Genomic DNA, 6756 nt, shown 5'->3' with positions numbered 1-6756 from the left:
ATAGTTTATGAGTGTCCCCATGTGTTTGTCCTATAAAGAACCATGCATGTTATGTAGGAAGAATCAAAATTAGAATGGAAATGAATTGTTCTTATGCTCTTCAGGAAGCCTTTTGAAAACTCACAGTCCCCGAAACTGAAAAACTTGAAGATGTGGCACTGCCTTCACTCTTCTGCCTCCCACTTTGTGCCACCAGGTTCCCCAGTGAGCCCATTTGGCCTTTAGTTTCCTCAACTGAAAGTCAGGGATGGCTCTCCACAGTGCTTGAGAACTGACATGAGATCTAAGGACTTTAGAGGAAATTCTGGCTCTTAGGATAGGACGCAGCAGCTCCATTTTAAAGTGGTCTCGTGGTTAAGATGGCTGAGTTGGCAACATAATACAGGATGCTGTCCAATTAACAGTGTAAATGGACTCCATTCACATTTATCTTCTAAAGACCTAAACAGGAAAGGACAAGTCGGCTTTCACTTTCAGTGCTTTGACATCCATCTTCTGTGCTCTCAGACAGCAGACTCCACATTCACAGACCATCGGGGTCCTGCCTTTCAGGCCACTGGCTTGAGCTAAAACTGTTAGGCGCTTTCCTGGGACCCACACTGCAAACAGATCAGGGACTTAGCTTACTTAAACTTGTTATCTAATCCTTCCTATAAACCTATAGATCCCCTCGCTTGTTCCCTGCAAAGGCCAGGGGCACTGTGTCAGTACTGTAGACCCCACCTGAGCAATGGGAGAAAGGAGCTCTGATTTCTGGCTGCTATTGAGTTGGCTAAATGTGGCCTTACACCTCCTGAATATTTTCACATTGCACATGAAAGAGTCAAAGAGAGAAGCATGGGGGCTGATGTTGGGTTATGTCAGGACCACGTCTGCTTACATCTGGTCCCAGGTGCAAAAGCCCACCACAACCATCCACCTCACTGAGAGTCAACACACACAGATCTGTACTTCCCAGAACGTCAAGTGACATTTTTCTGGGTACATTGCCAAAGACAGAGTGTGCTTTGGAGTATGGTTGATGTTATTAGCATTAGTACTCCTTTTCAAAGAAATGCCGCGGTTGGAAGGCTGGGCTAGATATCTGAAGGACCATGGGAGAGTTGAGAACACACAGAATGAAAGCCTGCATTTATCAAAAGGCAGCAATCGTTTTCAATGTCCTCCCACAGACAGTCACGCCAACTCTGCCAGCTCACTTTAAACGCTTTAATATAGATCCACAAAGTTAGAAGAAATATCATTTTATGCAAAATTAGACATGTTTTAAATCAATGCTACATAGGACAGGAAATATAACACTCTGTCTTCAAACTAGTAATAATCAAAAGTTTTAAGTAAACTTGGCTAACTAAAATTATACAGAGAGATTCTTTTCCTTGTTTAAGACAAATCTAAACACATGGAATCCTGGCCCCTGACAGCTGGCAGTAATTTCCCCCAGACATATTGTAAATAAATGTTTTCCTATTTGTCTAGTTACGATAGCAGGGTCCATAGACCAATCCCAGCACCAAAAAAGAACTGGTGTGGATCTCCCATAGAAACAACACAATTAACATAGAAAACAGTGAAACAAAACAGTCTTTACATGGTTCAGTTACACTCTCTTCTCTCATTTAAGAAACTCATATTAGCTATTTCTAGCAATAATATAATATATATATATATATATATATACATGCTTTTAAATTCCTGACTTTGATTTTCTTCTTTTATTTTACTGGTAAAATAAAATAAAATAAAAAGGTTACTAGTTCAAAATCCTTAATTTAGTAAGGAAATAGAGGCCAAAAAAAAATGCACATCTCAATGACACATATAATTGAAAACTCTGATGACTTCTAGAAAAGCACTTGTTCCAACAACAGTTTTTGTTTTGTTTTAAGACATGAGTTGCAACATGTCGCCAGGCTGGCGCAGAACTGCTGGGAATACCACTGCATCTGGCCTAACAATTAACATTATTTATTATTACTTAATCACTCTTTATAAAATTGAAAAATCTTGAGCATTGAGGGCAAATTTCACTAGATTTTTGCTAGCACCTGCAGTGAGGAACATTCACTCTGAAGACTGGAGCATTTGGCTGCACTTACACAAAAATGCTTTTAAAACAAAGGTTCTGAAATTAGAAGAGTTTGTATTCCATTGAAGGACGGTGTGGCAACCTCTCGTCACCCAAAACAAGAAAATCCAACACATAAAACCACAACTTTTTCTTTCAATGTCCAGTTGAAGCTAGAAATGATTTCTGAATTCAAGCACCATTAAAAACTCATACATACGCTCATTCTGTCCTATTAGTATATTCTATTTCCCTTCAAAATGCAGCGTAAATGATTGATGTTCAAATGGGAAAAGAAAACCTAATTCTGTCTGCACAAGGAGGTTTGGCACATTAACTGTGGTGTTTCTTCTCAGGCATTAGCAGAGGCTTGCTCACTAGAAAGCTGGAGAAAAGCTGGCATCATGTGCTTTAACCTATTGATGATGAGCGTAGGAAATAGAAACTGGTCGGACAGTTTCAGGGTAGGGAAGCCCTAATCTTACCCATTTTTTCCTTGACTAAAGCTGGAAATGGGGATTACAAGAACGTGATGATCTCCGTCTACTGCAAGAATGAAGACCATTCTCAGCAATCAGACTGCGCACATCCCAGAAAAGGTCAGCATCATTCTGAAAGGGCACACAGTCACTGTGAAGAGCCCCAGGGGAACTCTGCGAGGGGACTTCAAGCACATCAATGTAGAGCTGAGTCTTCTTGGAAGGAAAAAGAAGAGGTTCCGACTTAACAAGTGGTGGGGTAACAGAAAGGAACTGGCCACTGTCAGAACTGTCTGCAGTCCCATTCGCAACATGATCAAGGGCTTCCGCTACAAGATGAGGTCTGTGTACGCTCACCTCCCCATCAATGTCATTATCCAGGAAAATGGCTCTTTGGTTGAAATGCAAAATTTCTTGGGTGAAAAATACATCTGCAGGTTTCGGGTGAAGACAGGTGTTACTTGTTCTGTCTCAAGCCCAGAAGGATATAATTAGTCCTTGAAGGAAATGATATTGAACTTGTTTCCAATGCAGCAGCTCTGATTCAGCAAGCCACAATGGTTAAAAACAAGGGTATTAGGAAGTTTTTGGGTAGTATTAGTGTCTGAAACGGGAACAGTGCAGCAAGCTGATGAATAAGACCTAAGTTACCCAGCTCCAGAAATAAGACCCTGAATTAAAAGAATGATTTGGGGTGTCTTTGGGAAAAATAAAAGACTTATATTGAAAAATAAATAAAAACTAAAATCTGGAAATGTCCCTGGGCTTGTCAGCAGTTCCATCCTTAACAGAAGCCAAAGTTGCCAGAAGTGTTTAAGCCAAAATGTCGTAGGTACTTCCCGAAACAGAGGCAATGGATGCCAGAAAGACTTCCTGGTCTCTTTCCTCCTGAACGAGCACCCCTGCCAGAAAAGAGTAATGAAAGGATGTGTCAAAACTGAGGAATTGGACACCTAGCTGATAGGCCAACTGGACTCTGACCAGTAAATCTCTGCTTTGTTTCACCCAGTAAAGCCTTATGAACTTCAAGGTAGGGTAACCCAAGGTTCTTACTTCTGGGGTTCCTGCTCCTGAAGCTGTCTTCTTTCCCTTTAAGCAGCCACCTATAAATATACATCAAACTCGTGTCTAAACTCATCCTCAGTCCTGCATAAGACTGATTACTGATAAGATTGTTTTTCTTCTCCCTCTTCTTCCTCCTCCTTTTTCTCCCTTTTCTTCCTCTTCTTACTCTTCCTCCTGAGAGTAAATTTCCCAATAATATATTTTTAGAGGAAGAAGAAGCAAATATAGCTAACTATGCAAATTAATTCCTATTGTACACTTAATAATTACCCACTTCTGAAATAATACATGCATTCTGTTTACAAAGAAATTGTTGTTCGGAGCACTGTCAGTCTTCATTCGAAGCAGACAAGGTGGATCCATTTATAACCCTACAACTGATATTAAGACATGCAAAATCCCAATACTACTAAGGTTCTATTTCCTAAAATACCATTGGAATTTAATCATCTACTTCATTTAATCCTCTAGCTTCAAAGTAAATATCATTAAACAGAATAAACTCCATCAACTACAGGTCCTTAGAACCAACTATGCCACCCTAGGACAAGATGAGTCAACCATTTGGTTCATTCCCATAGAACAAATAGGGAGTTTGACAGCATAAGACAGTGCTGTTTCCTACATCTTCTATTCTTTTTGAGACCATTTTAAGTTGAACTAGATTTGACCTCCTTGGTAGAGGAAAGTTACCCCACTCTCCACTCTAGGATGCCCTCACTAACTTTTCTTTGCTTCTGTTAAACTGCTTGCTTACGTAAAACCTCCCTCTGCAGTCTGAGCACGACAGCAGGATGTGGTTCTGCCTTTAAAATCCCTGATTCTAAACACTCAGCAACTGCACTTGCACTACCCAAGTACCTGAGTGTAGCCCCAGACAGCGGGAATAAAAACTTCCAGTCGGCTGTCATCTCTGCGAGAGACACCCTTCACATGAGTACTGAGGGAGTGTAAGCAAAACCAAAAATCTCCAAACTCTACAAAAGTACAAAAGAAAGCGAACAACCTTATCCTTGAAAAAATGTAAGAGAGAATGATACTGTCACAATCTGTTAAAGACATTGCAAATCCAGAAGGAAGTCTCTATCCAGTGGCTAAACTGGCATGCTACTGCATTCATGTTTTCAAAAGGAAACCATGCATTTACATATACCTGAAAGGAGGAGACACCTGAAGTTTGGTTTTTAACTTCTCAGAAAGATCCTTTCCCAATCAGCTTCAGACTGGCTGATACCTTCCCTGAGGCTTCCAGGTCTGAGAAACATTCCCAAGTAACCCAATTTAATGAAACTTAAAAAGAAGGTGCATGGTTAAGAAGGCAGACTGGGTTGTTTCCAGGTTCTGGCTATTATGAATAAAGCTGCTACAAACATGGTTGAGCAAATGTTCTTGTTGAGTACTTGAGCATTTTTTTTATATATGCCTAGGAGTGGTATGGCTGTATCTTGAGGAAGCACTATTTCTAATTGTCTGAGAAAGCACCAGATTGATTTCCAAGTGGTTGTACAAGTTTACATTCCCACTAGCAAAGAAGGAGGGTTCCCCTTTCTCCACAACCTCTCCAGCTTGTATTGTCACTTGAGTTTTTTTATCTTAGGCATTCTGATGGCTGTAAGGTGAAATCTCAGGGTCATTTTGATTTGCATCTCCCTGATGGCTAAGGACATTGGGCATTTCTTTAAGTGTTTCTTTGCCATTCAATATTCTCCTACAGACAACTCTCTGTTTAATTGTGTACTCCATTTTATAATTGGATTACTTGATTTGTTGCTTTTTAAATTCTTTAGTTCTTTATATAGTCTGGATATTAGCCCTCTGTCAGATATAGGGTTGGTTAAGATCCTTTCCCAATCTGTAGGCATTCGTTTTGTTCTGATGACAGTGTCCTTTGCTTTACAGAAGCTTTTCAGTTTCATGAGGTCCCATTTATTGATTGTTGCTCTTAGAGCCTGTGCTGTTGGTGTTCTGTTCAGGAAGTTGTCTCCTGTGCTAATTAGTTCAAGGCTCTTCCCCACTTTTTCTTCTAACAGGTTTAGTGTGTCTGTTTTTATATTGAGGTCTTTGATACACTTGGATTTCAGTTTTGTGCAGGGTAATAACTATGGGTCTATTGAATGGATACAGAAATTGTGGCACATTTACACAATGGAATACTACTTAGCAATTAAAAACAAGGAAATCATGAAATTTCAGGCAAATGGTGGGACCTAGAAAGATCATCCTGAGTGAGGTATCCCAGAAGCAGAAAGACACACATGGTATATACTCACTTATAAGTGGATATTAGACATAGAATATAGGATAAACATACTAAAATCTGGACACCTAAAGAAGCTAAATAAGAAGGAGGACCCGGGGTAAGATGATCAATCCTCACTTAGAAGGACAAATGGGATGGACATTGAAAGAAGGAGAAAACAAGAAATAGAACAGGAGCATACCATAGAGGGCCCCTGAAAGACTCTAGCTAGCAGTGTATCAAAGCAGATGCTGAGACTCATAACCAAACCTTGGGCAGACTGCAGGGAGTCATATGAAAGAAGGGAGAGTTAGAAAGAGCTGAAGAGGACAGGAGCTCCACAAGGACCAAATCTGCTGGGCACAGGGGTCTTTTTCAAGACTGATTGATTCTTCAACCAAGGGCCATGCATGGATATAATCTAGAACCTCTGCTTGGACATAGTCCATGGCAGCTCAGTATCCAAGTGGGGGCCTAGTAAGGGGAACAGGGACTGTCTCTGACATGAACTCAGTGACTGACTCTTTGACCCCCACCCCCTGAGGGAGGAGCAGTCTTGCCAGGCCACAGAGGAAGACAATGCAGCCAGTCCTGAGGAGACTTGATAAACTAGGGTCAGATGGAAGGGGAGGAGGACCTCCCCTAACAGTGGACTTAGAGAGGGTCAGGGAGAAGATGAGGGAGGGAGGGAAGGAGGGAGTAGGGAAGGAATGAGGGAGGGCGCTACAGCTGGGATACAAAGTAAATAAACTGTAATTAATATAAAAAATAAAATTTTAATTAAAAATATATTCTCAAAAAAAAAAAGTAGACTGATGTAAGACCTCACAAGAACCATGCTTATTCTTGGCAAAGAAGCAGGGACTTTTATGCTTCCTTCAAAGGATGTTACATGCTTGGAAAAA

General features: G+C 40.7%; 1 pseudogene; it reads left to right on the top strand.

The window, feature by feature from the left end:
* The first annotated feature begins 2622 nt into the window (after window positions 1–2622).
* On the top strand, window positions 2623–3186 carry LOC129673727 (60S ribosomal protein L9-like; annotated as a pseudogene).
* The last annotated feature ends 3570 nt before the right edge of the window (window positions 3187–6756 follow it).

This window comes from Psammomys obesus, unplaced genomic scaffold (genome assembly GCF_907164565.1).
Source record: "Psammomys obesus unplaced genomic scaffold, mPsaObe1.curated_primary_1811, whole genome shotgun sequence".
NCBI lineage: Eukaryota > Metazoa > Chordata > Mammalia > Rodentia > Muridae > Psammomys > Psammomys obesus.
The sequence above is the reverse complement of the archived record's forward strand: the minus strand, read 5'-3'. Positions and strand labels throughout refer to the sequence as shown.